The sequence below is a fragment of the Ptiloglossa arizonensis genome, chromosome 6, assembly GCF_051014685.1.
Source record: "Ptiloglossa arizonensis isolate GNS036 chromosome 6, iyPtiAriz1_principal, whole genome shotgun sequence".
NCBI lineage: Eukaryota > Metazoa > Arthropoda > Insecta > Hymenoptera > Colletidae > Ptiloglossa > Ptiloglossa arizonensis.
Genome location: NC_135053.1, coordinates 21,774,034 through 21,796,336, shown reverse-complemented (window position 1 = coordinate 21,796,336; position 22,303 = coordinate 21,774,034). Strand labels below are relative to the sequence as shown.

General features: G+C 42.8%; 1 long non-coding RNA gene across 2 annotated transcripts in view; it reads right to left on the bottom strand.

Annotated features, from left to right (window-relative positions):
- LOC143148518 (uncharacterized) overlaps nucleotides 1–21,284 on the bottom strand; it is a 325,304-nt gene extending 304,020 nt beyond the window's left edge. The window contains exons 1-2 of one of the 2 annotated variants that reach the window (XR_012992502.1): nucleotides 21,095–21,284; nucleotides 14,341–14,527 (exon numbers count right to left, since the gene is read on the bottom strand). This is a non-coding gene — a long non-coding RNA (uncharacterized LOC143148518). Of the gene's footprint in view, nucleotides 1–14,340; nucleotides 14,528–21,094 lie in introns of those variants that run through there. The other variant, XR_012992503.1, reaches the window with a different exon arrangement.
- Between the last annotated feature and the right edge of the window lie 1,019 nt (nucleotides 21,285–22,303).

Sequence of the window (22,303 nt, the reverse complement as noted above, 5' to 3'; positions counted from 1 at the left end):
GTTTCCAACCAGACCGTAACCAATCTACGGTTTACGTTGGGAAGCGCTCGTTTTCTCCTATTTTTCAAGCTCGGTTCCACGATCCTTTTTATACAGTCAACGATCGATATTTCCCTTCGATCGTCTTCGCGAAGACTCGACCATCGTTCGACGACACTGTTGCACGGTTCTCGAAGAGCTCTGTTCGAAAACGCAACCTTCTCGCGCCTAACGCAGTTAGGACGTTCCGTTCACGCCCATCGAGAAGTTCGTTCACCCGATCCTCGACTCCGTGACGCGACGATTCCCTTTTAAACGCAGATTCGCCACTACGTCGTATCAATTTACGATTGAGACAACGTTGTTGCGACATTTCGCGTTGATGCGTCGACAGGCGACACGGTATTTTCGTAACCGTGCACCGACAAACGAGAACGGTCCTTAAGGATCACGATCTCGATCTCGAGAGACTCGTGATAGCCGAATGCCCGCCAGAACGCACGAACAACGATATAACTGGTTGAACGTATCTTCTAGTCGCCTCATCAGCTCCAAGTACCGGATGTGAACGCTAAAACACCGTTTACGATATTACTTGTCCCGTGAAAACGTAGCGTATGGCTCGATAAACATGCTCACGGCAAATAATGTAACGGTATTATCCTCGCGGATAATAATGTCGAGCGACTTTGATGATTCTTTTATTCGATTCTTCGAACCTTGCGTTCTCGCACTAGTATTTCTTTCTTGCGGATGACGTTTCGTGGAAGATGGGAGAAAAGTAGCGGAAAAATGAATATCTCGCAAGATGTCCGCAATGAAATCGTGTCTGAAGTTTTTACGATTCGATAGTGAAATCTTTCAAAGAAATTCGAAATGTCTCGTGTTCCTATTAGGAACATTATTCGCTGATATCTTTGTAATTTCGTAAATGTTACTTTTATTGGGTTGTTCGGGAAGTGATTTCGTTTTCCAAAACGGAGAATGTATAACTTAGTAAAATGTTTACACACTCTATAAAAATCGTGTTTCATTCTCAGTGAAAAAAAACGAAACGACTTTCAGAACATTCCATAATAATTACACACACAGGAACCAACAACCGGATTTCGCGATACTCGAGGTAGAGGGATCAGAACTACGATTCCACCGTTGTTCAATGGCATCGACCGGTGAGATCGCTGGTTAATCCTTGATGCAGAATTATCATATCGTAATAATTATCATACGTTAATCCTTCATGCTTATTTCTGACAAAGAAGGGATTTAAAAGACCGAAGACGGTTCTTTGAACAGTACAGATGTCCTCGACGGTTTACAACGCGTCGTGAATCGGTTGGATCGTCGAACGAGTGATTCCGGACAGCGATGGTATTCTTCGTTTCGTTTGGTTGTTTCTTTAACGGCGATAAAGGGTTGCAGAGACAAACGGGACACGAAGGGTGGCGCGAAAAAGGGGAAAGACGAGAGGACATTTCCTGGGTCTGCTAATGGACCGTCGTCGGTAAGGCCACCCAACGAACCCCGCCTAAGGCGCGAGAACACCCAATGTTAGAACGAGGATCCACGCGTGAGAACCAAAGGCTAGACGAAAATTTGAAAGAATAGATATTGTCCGCGATGCTTTTAGCGACGAGTGCCCGGAGCAAGCCGCTCGAAACAATCGAGAAAATTACGTTTCAAGATTCGTCGTTGGACATCACGGACAAATTCGGTTAACGCGTTAATATTTTTGCGAAATCACGCGCAACTTTCCAGACGCTTTTCCTCTCGCTGAGTAACTCGCCCCCTTTGCGTCGTCCTCTGATTATTCGAAATCGATGTCCCCCGTGTTACACGAGAAAGTAACTCACGTACCTATTACTGTTCCTTCGTCGAGAAGGACAGACGAAAATAGAGATGCAGCTCCTCCGTGTTCGTATATTTAAAGAAATCCCTGGAACGAGACGTTCCGATAAATTCCACGCTCTTCGAACCGATCGAACCCACCTAATGACGTCGTTTCGAGCGGAACGACACGTTTCAGCTCCCGTACTCGTTGCCAACTACCCGAGGTATTCCATGGTGATCGAATATTAAAAAATCCGAGCAGTTGAGTAAATGCAGCGGGGATCTAACGGAGAACGAGTAGGTGTGTGTACACCACGGTTTGTTCGCCAAGGTGAAACTTTTCGGTTAATTGTTTCGAAAAGGGGAAAAGAGGTTTCGAAAGGAAAGAATCGAGAGATCGATTCCACGACATCGGTGTGCACTGGTGTACTTATACGAGGTCGTATGAGAGCATACGAAGGAGGTGGAGGAGGAGGTGGAGGTGAACAGAGAAAAGAAGCGACGAAGACGAAGCGAAGATCGCTCCATTGCACAGAAGCGACGCTCCACTTAGCATCTTCCTCGAAATAATTTGAAATATGCAAATACCATAAGTGCACACGCAACCGCGTGTCGGTGGACGGACTCGTGTGCGTGTCCTCTCGCGGCCCTATTCGCGCACGAGCTTTCGTCGCGAGTGTACGCGTATACACACGTGTGTTTGCGTGTGTGTCGCGAAGAGAGCCGAAGACGCGGAGGGAGAAGACAACGTATATTCCAGTGGCTTACGGTTCAGTTCTCTCGGAGCCAATCTAACTTAACATGCAGATGCAGTACGTGGAATCGCGGAAGAGGGAAAAGGAACGACTCGAGGAGCTGAGAAAGAGAGAGAGACAGAGTGAAAGAGATGGTCTCTGAGTCATTCGCGGCGATAGTACCTTTTCCGTATGATCATCCACCGTTACCGCCTTTAACGTCTCGCCGATACGTAGACGCGATTTTAACGAACGAACGCCGACTTTGTACACGTCACGGCCAACTCGGACGATAAAAAATCACTACGACGAATCCTTGACAGGCGTTGCCGCGCCGCGCTACGAAACGAGTACCGAGGAACCTTGTTACGGTACCGGAGAGAAACAAAACGCGAGGAGGCCCCTGTTACGGGAGAAACGAGATATTGGCCGATATTTCATAAATTCCTGAGCACCGGCCAATCGATCCGGACACGGGGGCGAAACCCACGGAACCGGGTCCTTGATTAAATTTACAAGACAGCGAGCTTGCGTTGCCGTGAGCAATGCAATCCGATCTTGCAAAGAAGGGATAACTAACCACCTTGGACTCGACGGAACCGTGTATCTACGAGTTAGTGAAACACTTGGCCAACTGGAGTCCGCGTTTTTGTCCAACTGTGCGTCTTTTTTTTTTTTTAATATTGTCTTAAGAAATACTTAATAGTCGACTCGAGTCTCGAGCTAAAGTCGTTGTCGAGAAGCATTGCGACCAAATGGAGAAGCTATCTGAGAGGTAGTGACTTCTGTAGAATATTTCGAACAAACGTCGAAGGTTGCGCGCGTTCACCGTGTTGTGCAGGCTTCTCGAGTTCTCTTTTTCCAGATATTTCAATCGCGTTAACGTCCCGTCGATTCTCGATGCCGCGGCTCGACGAGAAAATGAGAAATCGTGGGAAGATCGACGCGAGTTTCGTCACGTAACCGCTTTTGATTCTTGCGAGATCTCTTGGACTCGGTTCGTCACGCGTCACGGAGCCAATACCATCTCCGGTCCTCGATTGGGAACTCGATTTCGTTTTGGATTAAAATTCCCTGTCTTACGACCTCGAGAACGCTCCCTTGCGGTTCGAGTTGCTCTCGGTTCAACCGTATACATTTTCACCTTACATTTTTCAATTTTCTGTCACGATCGTAACAACGTAGTTACATTTGGCGAAGTATTGAATTTGCGTTTACCATAACGTACCTAGGATCGATGATAGCGGAGAAATTGGAACAGTCGAGCTTGTAGGCATTTTGGAAACAGAAGGGCAACATTTAGAAGGTTTCGTAGAAGTTTAGTGTACATTCTACGCGCTAATCTATCGAAAGTGCCAAAAAGAATGCCAGCACTTGAACCACTTGCTGCTCTCGGCCGAGTATATCACACGGGTTGTTCGGAAAGTCATTTTATTTTCCAAAATGAAGAATAATATAACTTGATAAAATGTTTACACGCTCTGAAAAAATCCTATTTCATTTTCACCAAAAAAAAAAAGAACGAAATGACTTTCCAAACATCCAAACAACCCAGTACAATTGGAGCTCGTCTCGTCGTAGAATTCCAACCGTGTGACGTTCGCAAACTTTTCGGCTCGCCTCGCGATTCTTGCGTTACGAACGGTACAAAAATACACCGGAACCCTTGCAACAACAAAAATATACATATATACCCTTTCCAATTTCGTGTGCACGTAGTGTCCAACTACCCGAGACGCAAGATTTTTCAAAAAATGCTCCGTTTCGGTGTCCCAAGTAGATACGGTGTCCCAAGTAGACGTTCGTGGACACTTTCGTGTTCCGTTGGACATCAGGCTTCCGGGTTGTAGAGATCGGGTGCGTGCGCGGTAAAGAAAGTGGATCGGTTTACAGAAAACGCGTCGATGACGCCGGCAGCGCGACGTTCACGCGTGAGTCACGCGTGCCCCGATCGGCGTCGTTGCGCAAGGAGCTTCATCGCGAGCTGCGGAGGCGTCGTGTAAAGCGCGCCGCGTCACGGCAGAGGAGGGGAGAGGAAAACAAAAACAAGGAGAAGAGTCAGCGCGCGGACACGTCATCGAGGCGCGGCGTACGTGAAACCGGGACACGGTGCCGCGCCGCGATTCCATCTGTCCCGATTCCTGAGGCCGACCCGACGCCGCCCTAACGAGACGATAGCCGACACGAGTCATGAGGAAAACTGGACTAGAATCTCACCAACCCGGTGTTTTTGAACGAAAGCACAAACACCTCTGTTTAATCTATGCGTTAAATGTTGATGAGACTATTGTAACTAGTCGCCTGGAAAACTGGACTAGAATCTCACCGACCGGTGTTTTTGAACGTGAGAGTATCTGGAACCGAAACAGGAACACCTCTGTTTAATCTTTGGGTTAAATGTGCCCTTGACAAGACTATTGTTACTAGTCGCGAGGAAAACTGGATTAGAATCTCACCGACCCAGTGTTTTTGGACGAAAGCACAAACACCTCTGTTTAATCTATGCGTTAAATGTTGATGAGACTATTGTAACTAGTCGCGTGGAAAACTGGACTAGAATCTCACCGACCGGTGTTTCTGAACGTGAAAGCATCTGGAACCAAAACAGGAACATCTCTGTTTAATCTTTGGGTTAAATGTGCCCTTGACAAGACTATCGTAACTAGTCGCGAGGAAAATTGGATTAGAATCTCACCGACCCGGTGTTTCTGAACGTGAGAGCATCTGGAAGGAACACCTCTGTTTAATCTTTGGGTTAAATGTGCCCTTGACAAGACTATTGTTACTAGTCGCGAAGAAAATTGGACTAGAATCTCACCGACTCTAGTCCAATGTGTTTTTGACTAGAAAACTCTGATCTAAACTAGAATCTCACCGACTCTAGTCCTCCCGGTGTTTTTGAACGCGAGAGCATCTGGAACGAAAGCACGAATACCTTTGTTTAATGTAGACGTTAAATGTGTTCTTGACGAGACTATTGTAACTAGTCACGAGGAAAACTGGACTAGAATCTCACCGACCCGGTGTTTCTGAACTTGAGAGTATCTGGAAGGAACACCTCTGTTCAATCTTTGGGTTAAATGTGCCTTTGACGAGACTATTGTTACTAGTTGCGAGGAAAATTGGACTAGAATCTCACCAACCCGGTGTTTTTGAACATGAGAGAATCTGGAACCAAAGCAGGAACACCTCTCTTTAATGTACGCGTTAATTGTGCTCCTGACAAGACTATCGTAACGAATCTCGAGGAAAACTACACTCTTGGACATCCTGGAGTAGAATTGACACGATATTCCGCGGATCGAGAAACCTTCCGATGAAGATCCATAGGAGAATCGACGAAGCGTAAAATTGCTTCGTTGATCACAGAATTCGAACTCGAAGCGGTAGGACCGTAATCCCGAACTCTGTCCGAATCTGAATAGAAAATTAAAGCACAAACACGGTGATACCTCTCTGTTGTATATTCGCGTTATATTTCCTCGTTTCGTAGCTGGTATCGCGATGAACGCGACTACCCGATCAACGACAGAATCGCGCGTACGCGAGATAAATAACACGAAAACCGTAGTTTCTTTCCCGCAGTCGATTATTGCCGCGCAAGCAAAAACGGTGCGCCACCATGGCGTGCATAAGTTGACGGGAATGCCGGTCTCGCGGTTGCAACCTCTTTAGTCATGCTCCATGTGTTGCATGCAATACTGTTATACATCAGTATGGCGTCTACGGAACAGTCGCGCGGCGCCGTCTGACTCGTCGTTTTACGAAAACCATCCCGCTGCGAGTGGATTGCGCGTTCCCCTCGAAATGGCCCGCGACGCTTTCCAAATACCGCGTTAACGCCACGTGTATTTACGACACGGGATCCTACAACGAATTAGATCGAATCTTTCGTCCCGATCTTCGAACCCGGTTGTCGAAAAAATTTCGTTTCGATCGCGGTAGAATCGAACGATGCGGAATTCTCGTCGCGCGATCGCAACCTTTACTTTATCCTTTCGATCGAGAACCGATGAGCTTTTATTACACCTGTAGACTAAATTCTATCTATGACCTCTTGTCACCTGTGGGTCTCGTTTCGGGTAAAGGATTCAAATTCTCCGAAACGAACGATATTGCGCAAACATCACCTATCGAATAAAGTCACTCAATTACCTACCAAAATCCGTGTCGTAACTCTGAAACTTCGTCTTACCGAAATCTTTAATACACTAAAACCACGATACGGCTTTTAGTAATGTTTTGTAAAATATCGTTCGATACTCTAAAACTTATAGGTCTTTATATCGGTCTAAACGCATTGAGGTGACATTTGGACTCTGGATAAATTACACAGATGTTTTCTACTATTTTGGCGATTCTGACCAAGTACAGGGACAATGTCCTGTTTTTTTTTTTTTTGTTTAGAGTTTAAGGTCGCATCGACCTACTGAGTTATCAGCGATCATATATATTTGTCATTTTCTCGGTGTGCAATAGATACTATATTAAATTGTACAGGTTTGTGTCCTTTAAAACTTTACGACTCTTATACAGGACTGTATAAGTTCTGGATATATTCAACGAATTTTTAACATCGTGTTTTCTTCTTTCTTCGTTGTATTGGGTTGTTCCAAAAGTCACTTCGTTTTTTTTAGTGAAAATGACACACGATTTTTCTAGTGTGTATACAAATTTTATCCAATTATATATTCTCCATTTTGGAAAACGAAATGACTTTTCTAATAGAAATTACAAAAGCGACAATATCACCGAATAGAAATTAAAAAAACGAGAATATTATAAAGTAAAAACAACAGATGCAATTCTCCATTTTGGAAAACAAAATGACTTTCCTAATAGAAATTACAAAAGCGACAATATCACCGAATAGAAATAAAAGAAATGAGAATATCATAGAGTAGAAACAACAGATACAATTCTCCATTTTGGAAAACGAAATGACTTTCCTAATAGAAATTACAAAAGCGACAATATCACGGAATAGAAATAAAAGAAACATTATCGTAGAGTAGAAACAACAGATACAATTCTCCATTTTGGAAAACGAAATCACTTTTCTAAAAGAAATTACAAAAGCGACAATATCACCGAATAGAAATAAAAGAAATGAGAATATTATACAGTAGAAACTCCAGATGCAATTCTCCATTTTGGAAAACGAAATGACTTTCCTAATAGAAATTATAAAAGCGACAATATCACCGAATAGAAATAAAAGAAATGAGAATATTATAGAGTAGAAACACCAGATACAATTCTCCATTTTGGAAAACGAAATGACTTTCCTAACAACAAACCGATAGCTTCGAGTGTCTCCTCGCCCTTTATCTCGATCGTTAAAAAGGAGCGGTTCGACGAGACGACCAGCGACCTCGACGCTCGCGAATCGCCGCGAGAACGTTTCGAGCGAGCGAGCGAGCGAATCGATGCGTATTTAGCGGCCGTCCAAGTAGCACGCGAACGCAACCGTACGCGATTGTGACACGTTGGGTAACATGCAACGCGACTACAAAGTACTACACCGTGCGCCATCCGGCAAAAACGATACAACGACTCGACACGCTGTGTACACATATTTCCACGTGATTCACGCGAGGTTTTTTTGCTGAAATTTATTTTAACCGTGCCGGGATCTTGTCGCGCGCAGCTTTTTCCCCCCTTTGTTGCACGTTTGTTGCGCCCACGTTCCGTTTCCCGTGTTGTTTATTCCGCCAATTAATTAACACGCTCGTTTTCATCCCCCCCAATTAATCGTGTTCGTTGATCCGGAAGGAATCAATTTTTTTCACCCCCCGCCGACTCTATCGTGCTTCACGCTCGACGATTACCAGCCGAAACACTCGGATACGAGTGAACTAAAATAAGTCGAATCGTACGAAAACGAAACGAAACGTTTCCTTGCGTTCTATTCGTCGATCGTACGCATTTGTTTCAAATATACAGTAGAAACTCGAACACCGACGATCTCTCGCGACAAGATCCCTGTCTCGTACATCGATTGTCCGAATTTCGGAAACAGTACACAAACTCGTAACAGGAGACGTTCCTGTCCTTCGAAAGGCCACTTTGTACATTCCAGAGCCGATTTCTTCCGAAATTTGCATAGAATAACGATCTCTGCATTCCTTGTTCCCAACGTTCGGTAAATCCGACACGGACAACTTTCCACGAGCGATCGTTGTTCCTCCCTTCCCTCCTAATTGTCTCTTTCCAAACATATCACCACAAAAGTGTACTCTACCTCGAACACGTAGAAGTAAATTTTAGAACTCTGTAACTCGAAAACAATTCGAAACTTTCTCTCAATTTTTCTTCTTTTTTTTTTTTATTTTCTCCTCCCCGCTACTCGGCCCTGACGGAACATTTTCATAGACCCCGCGCGTACGAACGACGCGAGCTCGCGAAGCGAAGAGGATCCAGCTCGAGTAATTTTGGACGGCCGGTCCTTCGGCGGGCATCGTTGACCGGAGAATGAGCTGTCCGGCGAAATGATGTCAGCCTGGAAGAGGCGATTCCTCGCCGGCCGAGCGGCGGGCTATTCTGAGCGCGATGACACTAGCGGAATGCCGGCGCGCGTAATAACAGCGAGAGGAGGCCGCTCCGCAGGCAGACAGGCGGAACGACGCTGACCGTGCGCGAATGTGCATTTATATCGGCTGATTTCACGAGCAAACGATGATCCCCGGCGATCACACGTGCCGCACGCAACCACCTCGTGTACACGGCCGTGTGTGTCCAACCTTTACCTTTCCTCGATCCGCGCTTCTGTGCCACGCGTGTTTACAACGAACACGTGACTTAAGATCCCGTCGTTTCGCCTTCGAAACCCAAATGCTGACTTTCGATTCGCGAGTTATATTCGCTGATCGTCTCGTCCAAATGCTTCTTTTTAACGATCGAGATAAAGGACGAGGAAACACTCGAAGCTATCGGTTTGTTGTACGGAAAGTGATTTCGTTTTACAAAATGGAGAATCGTATCTGTTGTTTCTACTCTATGATATTCTCGTTTCTTTTATTTTTATTCCGCAATATTCTCGCTTTTGTAATTTCTATTAGGAAAGTCGTTTCGTTTTCCAAAATGGAGAATTGCATTTGTTTTTTCTACTCTATGATATTCTCGTTTCTTTTATTTCTATTCGGTGATATTGTCGCTTTTGTAATTTCTATTAGGAAAGTCGTTTCGTTTTCCAAAATGAGGAATTGTATCTGTTGTTTCTAGTCTATAATATTCTCGTTTCTTTTATCGCGTTCGAACATCCGATTCAAACCTACAACGAAGGACAACGTAACGACCCTTCTCGTTCAATGGATAACCGGAAGAACTGATTTGAAAAAGCCAATTTCTTGTATTTTTTTTTTTTTTTGGAGTGTATTTCATGCATGTGAAATATCACCACAATCGGGATTGTTTATCTATTCGCGAGTGAAAAATTCATTGGGTGTACGAAGAAGATACGCGCGGGAAGAAAGAACGTAAGAAAAGAAGATTTTGAAACGGTTGATAAACGAAATTTTTTATTGGAGAAAATCCAACGGGGTTGAAAAGTGCGAGACCCTAAGAGACCCTAAGGGAGTGCAATGATTAAGGATTGAAAATCTTGAAAATCTCGTTCCCATTGGCAACCGATTGTTTTTTCAGAAGTGCTCGATTTTTTTACAAGGCTAGCTTTACTTCAGAGATTTTTCATTTTTCTTTTCGATTTTACTCTACTTTTTTTTAATCGTTACTCGAGGTGATTACGTATGATGTTCCATCGATGCGTCTCCGATTGTTATTTCGCGGCTTCTAATTAACGATCGGTGTTGATTTGTCAAACTTGTGTCCAGTGTGTATTAGTTGCACTGAAAATATTGTCTCGAATGGGAAGAAACGAGTCCTCAAAGATTACGACGCAATAGTCTTCTTTTGGGAAATTGTTTTCCAAAGTTCTGAAACTCGAACTTAGGTGAGACTTTTGGCAAGGTTCGTTAAATTTACGTTGATCTTCATTCTCGTCGAAAATAATCTCTTCCTCGAACGTTATCCTTTGTTTGTTCTCCAATGCGACCGAAATATTCAACGGGTTCGCAATAATTGACAAGGTATGCATTGTAATTTCATAAATATTACTTTCATTGGATCGTTCGAAAAGTCATTTCGTTTTCCAAAACGAAGAATATATAATTGAATAAAATGTTTGTACACTCTAAAAAAATCGTGTTACATTTTCACCGGAAAAAAACGAAATGACTTTGGGAACAACCTAATATATTACTATAACAATTTGGCTTCGGTGGTAGAATCAGGGGACGATTAAAAACGTCGAAAAGATAGACTAGTGTCTTTCGTTAGAATTGAAAATTTATAATCTTTGATTTTCGATTCGATGGTGGAATTTTTAAAAGAAATTTGAAATATCTCGCGTTCGTATTTCGAACATTATCCTCGATACTTTTGTAATTTCATAAATATTACTTTCATTATATAATTTAATAAAATGTTTGTACACTCTAAAAAAATTGTGTTACATTTTCACCGAAAAAAACGAAATAACTTTCCAAACAACCTAATATATTACTATAACAATTTGTGTTCGGTGATAGGATCAGGGGACGATTAAAAACGTCGAAAAGATAGACTAGTGTCTTTATTTAGAATTGAAAATTTATAATCTTTGATTTTCGATTCGATGGTGGAATTTTTAAAAGAAATTTGAAATATCTGGTATTCGTATTTCGAACATTATCCCCTGATACTTTTGTAATTTCATAAATATTACTTTCATTGAATCGTTCTGAAAGTCATTTCGTTTTCCAAAATGAAGAATGTATAATTTAATAAAATGTTCGTACACTCTAAAAAAATCGTGTTTCATTTTCACCAAAAGAAATTGATGAACATTTCGTTTTCCAAAATGGAGAATATATAATATAATAATATGTACACACACTCTGAAAAAATCGTGTTTCATTTTCACCGAAGAAAACCGAAATGACTTTCCAAACAACCTAATAAAAAAATCCGTGAGAAAATTTTTTCCCCGGCATCGATGACCGCTGAATGTTCAATTATCGATGTTTCGTACGCGTGTAACGAATCGCGATTGAAATCCACGAAATGTTTCGCCACACGGTGCCAAGAGCGAATTAATGCAAATACTCGTGAAAATACCGGTCGCGATACTTTCGTCGTACGCGAGGCACGTCAGCTTAATCGTCTCATCGCGGACTTATTTTCGTCGCGTGGCGGTGAGGAGGCTGCACGCATAGGAAAGTAAACGCAATGTCGAGTCGTTCGGCGAAATAGCCGACAAAAAGTCGGCCACGGACAAATAGAGGGACAGAGACGTCTGGAGTAACGATTTCATTGGACTTTGTGCCGCGCCGATGTAAATATTATCCAGCAGACACTGGTTTGTAAACCGACGCGCCAAACGAGGAAAATATTTGCGCGCACGAGACGAGGAAACTTTAATCGAAACGTAACGGCGAGCACAAGTCGGAATAATATCGATATCCGCGATCGCGTGACCCGATCGCCGATACCGAAATTCATCTATGAAACTTTCCTCGTAAATTCGCGAAAGTGAATTCAACGTACTCGACCGTCTCGATTCCAGACACGTTCCATGTATCCCGCTCGTAATAATTTTATATTTTCCAACCGGTCGTAGATCCGAGCCGTGAACGTATTAAGAGCTCTCCGCGATACAAATTTCAACCGATCGAGGGAACGTTTCCCGCGTAATTCGAATTATCCATCGAGGAGCGAGTACACTCCGCGAGTACGAATTTTCTACCTCCTCGAGAACCTACTCCTCGCGCTAGAGATTCTTTTGCACAGGTTCGTCGATACTATTGGCTTGTTCGTAAAGTTTAACAGGTTGAGCTGGTAAAATTTTCCCAAACTTTGACACGATCGTTGAGAATCGATCGTAACGTTAACCGGGTAGAATTCGTAAATTCTATCGGGTTGTTCGTAAAGTAATTTCGTTTCTCAAAATGGAGAATATATAATTTAATAAAATGTGTTTATACACTCTAAAAAGAATCGTGTTTCATTTTCACCAGAAAAAAACACGAAATGACTTTCCAAACAATCTAATATTTTCTTTTCTCGAGTAATCGTAGCTTCTCGGATCGAGTACCACAGAACAGTATCAGAGACAGGTACACCGTCAATGAACCAAACATCGAAAGAAAAATGTAAAACTACAATCCACATTCAAAAAAAAAAATAGCTCCAATTTATTCTATCAACCCTGCAAATCTCTACTCATTCGTCGCGAAGAATCTCGTCCCGTAACGTGACATAAAATTTTCCGTTTGTTTTTTGTCGATTGCTCGAAACCGATCCGTTAAATGTTAACCGTCCCCCCGTTCCACGCACGGGTTCGACAACTCTGAAAACACGATCGAAGCAACGTCGCGATTTCGAAAGGTAGAAACCCACTGTCGGGGTGGGTGGCGCCATCTGTCGTCGTAAGTGTGTAAACGCGATCGCGCGGGAGCTCGGCCGAAAAATGTTTCCAGCCGCGGGTGTCGCGCGGGAAACTGGTTTGAAACAGGTTCTACGGGGCGAGGCCGGAAGTCTCGCGAAACCGCTCAGGGACATTTGTCCGATCCGAGCGCGCAATTTGTCTTTTAACGACGACCGGGAGAACCACCCCGGTTGTCCCTCTCCACGCTTGAAAATCGAAGCCGCGGTTTCTAATCGTGCCGCGAGCCGACGTTTCAGATGCCAACGAAGATTACGAGCCTCCCGTCTGGTTCCTGGTCCCCTCGAGCATCGAACCAACGAACCAACGAACAGACGATTTACCGCCGCGCGTTTCCCGGAAGTCCCTTTAATTGCGCGCAATACCGTTTCGACGCGAACAACGCCAGCTTGATATTACGGGACGTAACAACAACGACGCGAGCGCCGATAACGCGCGGGGGCCGGTTATGCAAATGATATTACAACCGTGGTCGCGACAAATTAAGTAACAGAAATCGTTCGACGATGGTGGCGGTGAATAAGACACCGCGTTCTTGCACGGTTAACGATCATCGATGCACGTTTCGTTTCGTAGGTAACGCGGTGTTTAAAATTTCGATAAAGTTGTCCCGTTCACGATTCGATCACGCATACCTACCATCGTTTCCCCCACCCTGCTCGGTGTCGCGCAATCCGATCCTATAAAAGAAGACGGTTGAATCGAGACCAAGCGAGAAAGGAATTGAGCGACAAGCCGCGAGAAGCTTCCGAGAAACGCTGCGCGCTTTACGAAGGATCGTGAACGTTTACCTTATTTTCGTTTTTCGGATCGACGTGGTCCTCGAAGTCGAAACGAGTCCGAATAAGATACAAATCGGAGACATTTTAGCCACCGTTTTATCAGTTCGTAATTTGGAATGTTTGAATTAATTAAGAGTAATATTCGTTCGATTTGCGTCGTGTTTGGACTCGTTTCGATCGGGAGAATTGAATTAAGGATTCATTGATACTGTTTTTACGAAGACAAAGTGAACAAATTGGAAATTTGTAATCTTTGCTTTTCGATTCGATGGGGGAATTTTTAAAAGAAATTTGAAATGTCTCTTGTTCGTATTTCGAACATTATTCATTGATACTTTTGTAAGTTTATAAATATTACTTTTATCGGGGTGTTCGGAAAGTCGTTTCGTTTTCCAAAATGGAGAATGTATAATTTGATAAAATGTTTGTACACTTTAAAAGAATCGTGTTTCATTTTCACCAATTTAAACGAAACGACTTGAGGAACAACCTAATAATACATTGAGTTTCTTTAAATTTTATATTTTTCGATTTCAGTGTATTTAATTATCGATCCAGAATTTGAACAGTTCGATAAAAATATTACGAATTGCGAGGTTCCTTTGAAATACTCGAGATCGAGCATCCCCATTCCGCAGACTATTAGTTTCTCGTTTACTTTCGGTACGTTCGTTCTCTTTCCTCGTCGAGGGCCTCCAGACTCGAGCTGGAGACGATTCCTGGAATAAAGTCGCTACGCCATAATTCCAACCCCCTATTTACTTAAATTTTAGCGAACATCGACGCGTGTCTCGTCGACGAAAGTATAGGAAGAAATAAATCGAAGGATGGGATCACTGGGTAGGTGATTCCGATACTGAGCTACGAAACGAATTATTACGTTGTTCGGAAAGTCATTTTGTTTTCCAAAATGAAGAATATATAATTTAATAAAATGTTTGCACATTCTGAAAAAATCGTGCTTCATTTTCACCAAAAGAAATTGATGAACATTTCGTTTTTCAAAATGGAGAATATATAATATAATGATATCTATACACGCTCTGAAAAAATCGTGTTTCATTTTCACCGGGGAAAATCGACACGACTTTCCGAACAACCCAACACCATTTTTTTTTTTAAACGGCGCAGCACGTTGTCCGACCTTCGTTTCCAACGCAGCAGCGTTGTTTATAGACCTACATTTCGCAGTTTCGAAAAGTTTTCGATTCGATCGTACGAGCGATACTCGTCGAGTGAAAACTGCCCTGACACACGTGTAGGTCAGTGGACTGTGAACGCTGTGTCACGTTAACCTCTTGCCTTATGATTTAATTTGTCAGCGTTCGTGCCTTAGTTAGGCGCCGCCACGTTCGCGCACCCGGAACAAAGATCTGGCAGTATGCCTATCGCGTGGAAGCGAACGGTACCCACGGAAATTGATTCTTTTACGAAACATCGAATATTCAACAACGATATAGAATGTCGATAACCGCGAGAAAGAGCACGGGATCGCGAACAGTATGCCGAACACGCTCGTTCGTCGAAGATATCGAACACACGATGCACCACGAGCGCGACTCGTGATTCGAACGGTACGGTCCACGGATTCGAAATCGCGAGATCTCGCGATCCAGAAATTTGAAATTCGCCGATACGTCGAGCTCTGGAAACTTTCAGATTTCGAAACAACGAATTATTAAGATTTGGAATGTTCCTTCGTTTCATTTTTCTACGAATTTACCGATCGTCCAGCTCTGGAAACTTTGAGATTTCGAAATAGCGAACTTTTAAAATTTTGAACGTTCCTTTGTTTTATTTTTGTTTGAATTTACCGATCGTCCAGCTCTGGAAACTGAATCACGATCCAGAAATTTGAAATTTTCCGATCCGTTGAGCTCTAGAAACTTTGAGCTTTCAAAATAGCGAAATATTAAGATTTGGAATGTTCCTTCGTTTCATTTTTATTCGAATTTACCGATCATCGAGCTCTGGAAACTTTAAGATTTCGAAATAGCGAACTTTAAAAATTTTAAACGTTTCTTTATTTTATTTTTATTCGAATTTGCCGACCATCGAGCTCTGGAAACTTTGAGATTTCAAAACAACGAATTATTAAGATTTGGAATGTTCTTTCGTTTCATTTTTGTTCGAATTTACCGATCGTCCAGCTCTGGAAACTTTGAGATTTCGAAACAGCGAACTTTTAAAATTTGAAACGTTTCTTTATTTTATTTTTATTCGAATTTACCGATCGTCCAGCTCTGGAAACTTTAAGATTTCGAAATAGCGAACTTTTAAAATTTTGAACGTTCCTTTATTTTATTTTTATTCGAATTTACCGATCGTCCAGCTCTGGAAACTGAATCGCGATCCAGAAATTTGAAATTTTCCGATTCATTGAACTCTGTAAACTTTGAGCTTTCAAAACAACGAACTATTAAGATTTGTAACTTTCCTTTGTTTCATTTTTATTCGAATTTACCGATCGTGTATTAATCTCGAGAAATAACTCGCGCTGGTAATCGTCCCGAGAAAGTCTAGAAAACAATTGTACGATGTAACAAACGATTTAGTCGCGGGACCGTTCACCCGGGTCGCGTTTCTAAAAATAGTGCGTAGACGACGGAATATTTTTAAAAACGCAGCGGATCATTTCGTTCGATCGAGCGAGTGGACGAACATCTCGGCAAATTTCCGCAGCTGCCGCAACTTTTCAAATAAATGAGGGAACCGAGAGCGATCGTTTCTCAGACTCGTGCGTAATTCTGCGGCCGGTTGCTAACCGAGAGACACCCCGGTGAAATTTTCTGGATTATTTGAACGACGATAAATTATAAATCCCACGTCGCGTCGGTACGAAAATTACAACGCCGTAAATAATCGACGAGCGTCGGTAACTCGATATTCGTGCCACCGTTTCGAATCCCGTGTAAACAGTTCGGGAAGCTCGTAAATTTTCTCCGTCTATTTAAATAAAAAAAAAAAAAGAAACCGGTAAGGCTGTAACACGAACCAACGTATCGAAAACCGCGTCGTTCGCACCGTTGGATTTACAACGCTTTGTGTTAACCTCTTCGGTCCGAGTTGCGGGCGAAAATAATTTTCTATTTCGAGAATCGTCTTTCGTTCATCTGCGCGCGAACGCGCTAATATTCGAACGTAATTTTTCAATTTAAATAAACGTTTTCCGCATACACTCAACCCTCTCGATTCGAGTTTACGCGAGACAAGGGGGGAAACGATTCGAAAATTCCGTCACCCGGTACGTTGAAATGTTCCACCGCCTCTCACCGAAGAGCCACGCCGAAAATACGCACCGATTACGATTTTGAACTTCGTTCGTGGCTCAATCGTGTACACGTGGAGATAGATCCGTTTCATTCGATCGACGATGACCGATAACCGGCAATATTTTTCTATACGGTCGAAACGATACGCCGTTGGATCCGAACCGATGCTATTTTCGACCCGGTATCGCAATAATTTACGATCGAGCGATTTCCACCGCGACATCGGTTACGCAACCGCGATCAACCGTCGCGCTTATGTTTGCCGCGATTTGCATCATCCAGCGAAGGATTCTTCGATACGTAAAAAGGACCATTTGTCGCCTCGCGAGCGAATCCTTTATCGCGAACGCTTCGTTATCCGACTCGCGGCGGCGACACGACCGATGGTATATTTCGTTGTTTCTTTCTTCTTTTTTTTTTTTTTTCGTCTTTTTTCCTTTTCGGTCATCCATCCGCCCCGTAAACGGCGTCCCCTAATTATTCCCATGGCAGACGATCGGTCGTTACTCGAGAATTAATTGGCGGGCCAATTGATCTGAATTAAGGTGCCGCCCAGTAGATTCAAATTAAGATCAATATCTCGGCATGCGAATTGGAATATGACCGCGAGCGCAGCTCATAACCATAAATTTCTAGTGTCCAAACAATGGGAAGTCGGCCGTAATTTTGCCAAAACATGGTGCCCCGGTGACGATGAAACGCGTTGCTCGCAACATCGACACGAACCACCGTCATCCCTCCCGCTGAAAAAAAAACCCTTAATCGAGTCCCAAGGGGTATGGAAAGAAATGATTGTTGAAAAATCCCGAACGGCGCGATCGCGCTTCTTTTAAACGAGTGCGGAAGAACCCAAACGGCGCGATGGCGCTTCTTTTTATTTTTTATTTTTTATTTATTTTTTTATGAAAAGGAGATGTGTGATTAATCGTTAGAATTCCAAAGGGTATGGAATTTGAAAAACGTGATATTTGCCACGGTAAATCTCGCTCGAATTTATACAATAAATTTCGTCGTTCGATGAGAAATACTAGATTCGTCGTTTTATTTTTCTAAAGATGCTGGTATTAAATAGAATTAAATTAAGTAATGGAACTATTAACTATTCTATAAATGGAACTATTCTACGAACACGTGTAAAGTTTCGCGTGGATCCGTCGACTCGTTCGTGTGTTTACAATTGTTCAAAGTCGAAGCGTCGTGGTATTCTTTTACAATGGGAAAACGCGACAAAACTTATTGAAAAACAGTAGTATTTGCCACGGTAAATCTCGCTGGAATTTATGCAATCTGGCTTGGAATTATCGCAGCACACATAGCCATTTTATTCCAGAAATATCCAGGGCTTTGAAACAAGGGAAAAAGTAAGCGGGAGAGAAATAGTATGCGCAAAGTCGGGACAATCTCGAACATTTTAAAGGGACGTTTCGTGCAAAAATTACAATTTTTTACATCGTTCACTTTGTCTTTATGATAACGGTGTCGATGGATCGTCGAGGTTCTCCCGATCGAAACGAGTCCAAACACGACACAAATCGGACGAATATTACTCTTAATTAATTTAAACATTCCAGATAGCGAAACAATAGAACGGTGGTAAAGTTTCTCCAATTTATATCGTGTTTGGACTCTATTCGATCGGGAGAATCTCACCGAACCATTGTCGCTACCGTTGCAAAGATAAAGTAAGAAAATGTAGAAATTAAAATTTTTATAATTGAACGATTCGACGTAACACTACTAGTTTTTCTCGCTTGTTCTCACTCTGTGTATTCACCGTCTTCGTTCGTGGGATTGGACCGCGCTTAACTCGTGACACCGAATAGCGTCGTGTATACGATAAGGATGGGTTATCGAAATTTGAACGGAACGACTCTATTAAAATTTCAGCGGGGATTACTGTATTATCTCCTCCGACTTTCTCTCGCGTCGAAAGATTACCTCACAAGTCGTACAATAAAATTTCGAAATTGAAACATTCACCCAAAAATTTCGCCAACTTGAAGCAGTAAATAGATGATTTAGGTCTACTTTGGGCACACTGTGTCAAGTTCTTTACGAATTCTCGTGGACCAATCTCTGCTCTATACCCCTTCCACAGAACCGTGCGAAGCATTACGCGAAGGAGCATTAGGGTATGCGTTTGGTCTGGTTTAGGTTCTCCGCATGCGGTTCATGGTCCAGATCTAATCACTGATAATGGTTAACCCTGTAGTAGCTGCTGTGACTAATGAATACAGTAAATCTTCGAATACTGATTCCCAGAAACGGAGTACCGGCTGAATAAAAGAAACGAATTATTTCATCTATTCAAGGGTTGCACACGTGCGTGGTACACGCTCGTTCGAAGGTTTGGAACATCGTGAAGATCGCAAAAATCAAACTAGGGATACTTTCTATCGATTCTTTATTCTGTAAAAACGGGTGTACGGTAAAATTAGTAATGGATACGAACTGTTTCTCTGATAACTCCTCCCGTAGTCACTCTGTTGCACGTGGATCGTGATTAACGTTTCTCGTCGCGAGTCGTGGCGCTCTACTACGACTCTCCGAAGGGAGTAAATTAAAAAGTAACGATAGTTGAGAGCGGTGTGCAACAAAAGAGAGACGACAAGAGGGGGGAAAAAAAGAAAGGTAGGGATCGCGAAACAATCGTAATAGAGGGAAATCTCACAAACGTCGTGGATAGGGCGTACACGCGCGAACGACGATATACGAGGTGTCTCTCGTTAACATTATTGGTATACATGTACCTACACCAATAATCGTTACTGAACTGCAGCTGCACAATTGCAGCCATTCAGCGCAACGCACGACGATACATGATCCTATCTCGCTACGGGATTGAAATGGTTTCTCCGTGTCGGGATAAAATCGATATTAGATCGGATCGGGCGTCCTGGAAAAACAAACGTTCCGAACGAATAAAGTAATTATCGCCGTCTCGTCTTACCGGGCCGGTTATTTTCTCGCGTTACGTAAAAACCGATCGCCTCGTGAAACGATAAACGTCGATGATTAAAAGTTATTCCATGTTTCGATAATACACGTCGTTAACGAAAGATCACGTAACGCGTCAAGTGAAACGGAAGAAAGAAGTTCAATTGCGCGAGTAGGTGCAACCGAGGCCAACGAGGGGCAAATTTATGGTGGAACTCGTCGTAGAAGTATTGATTCCGAAGTAAATATAGATACAAAGCGGGCAGCCCAATTTCGTGCCCCGTAGTTCGATATCTTTGCCCGATAAGTGTCGCTTGGGTATCGTTCGACCGTAAACATCGACGATCGTGGTAGGTTTTTATCCACGAGATACTCGATTAAAAGAAAAAAGAATACGTTCCAGTGTCTTTTCCGTGAACGGAGTACGCAACGGTGAACGATCAGTTTTTGGAATATTTGAAACGTTCTTGGGTATCGTGCGACTCAGGTGGGCGAATGTGAAATCAATATAGAGGGCGGACATTGTGTCGCCAAACCTGTTCCGTGTCTCGTGTCACGCGACGTCAATTCGGACAACACTCGGTAAACACCATTAACGAGACGCGGGCATACACTCCGATGTATTATTCGTGTGCCGACGTACAAGTAATCTGACGCAATCGCGTCGTACGTAAAAGTAAACAGACCCAGTACGCTCGGGAACGATCCTTACGGTTACGTCACAACTACTTGTGACGTCACCGGCGGCAGAAACAGGTGACAACCACTACCAGCCGGTGACGTCAAATGGGAACGGGCAACGAACCTCTGGTCTGCGTTTGCGCGTTACACCATAACGAATGCGAAGAGCACGTCCTCTTCGCGAGCAGTTCTTTCAGAAGCTGCCACCGATTACTGGAGACGAGAAACATCGGAAACCTCGACGTGCGAACAGTTCGGTAGATGCTCGATGAACGATGCCAACACCGCGACGAAGCCCTAGATGCGCACATGTTTTTGCATGGGGTAACCTAACGAGCATAGAGGGTCCCCGAATACCCCGCTCTAGACAATTTATTAGACAGTGACAACACTTACGAGTGCCGCTGGACTGTCTGTCATTCTTTCCGGGATCCTTTTTTCCTGCGGACGAATCTCACTGGCGATTAAACGCGCGACAAAGGGAACACGTACTCACGACACCGTACTCGAAATCTCGGAAACTGTCTCAACCATCATGGATGGCACGGCCGTGTCGATCGCCGACCGTTTGCGCCGCAACCGTACCTGCCGCCATCTTACTTCGAACCTCGAAACTTCTCGATAAAGAAACGTCTCACGCGAGTGCACCGAGCTGGATACTCCAGCGAAACGAAATCTTATATTTTTATTTGAAATTTAATTACGAAATGCCAACCGGGGGAGATTACAAGCTGGTGTTTCGTATAATGTAATAGTTGGAAAGTTTTCTTCGAGAATACGTTTGAACATCAACCGAATACTCGATGCGAGCGAATTTCTTAAATTATATAGGACAATTCACGATTTAATACACTTGCTCGATATAGATGACTCTCTGAAAGTATTCCAAATTTGAAATTGAACAGCAGTAAGATCCATATGTCTCATTAAAGAAGAAAATTTACAAAATATAAAAACACAGCAGAAAGAGAATAAATGACAATAATTTATCCAATAAGTACGCACAAAAGTGAATCGTAATATAAAATAAATTTATAAAAAAAAGTTAAATCTAGTATTGCACATTATTAAATCGTTGAATTTTACTCGAACGATGGAGTACGTATTGTATTTGTCGCATCGTTTAATTGTTACATGACTTTAGAACCGTTAATAATGTTTAATTACAGTTTTTATGTGAATATACTAGAATGAATAATCAATTGATCGACGTTACCAATCGATCGTAGCACGAAAATATAATTAATAAACATTATTGCAAAAGTTTGCATTTTATGCGTATAACGTTCTCTACTGAACGTAACAACACGTATTGAATCTGCGCCAAACTTCGAGAAAAATCTTCGCAGATGGCGCCACGTGACGGTAACTCACTATAGACTTCTACTGATCACCCCATGAAATTACAGACATGTCTGTCAAAAAGTTAATAACATTGCAAACAATGTAGTGTAGTCACAAGCAAGATATAACATTAACAAACAGGTAACACTTTTTCATATTAAATAAATTAGAAACTGACAAAATCCTCTAAACAATTTTCATGTTACTTCCAACGTTATCGACTTGAACTAGAAGACCATACGAGTGCTACTGACAAAAACA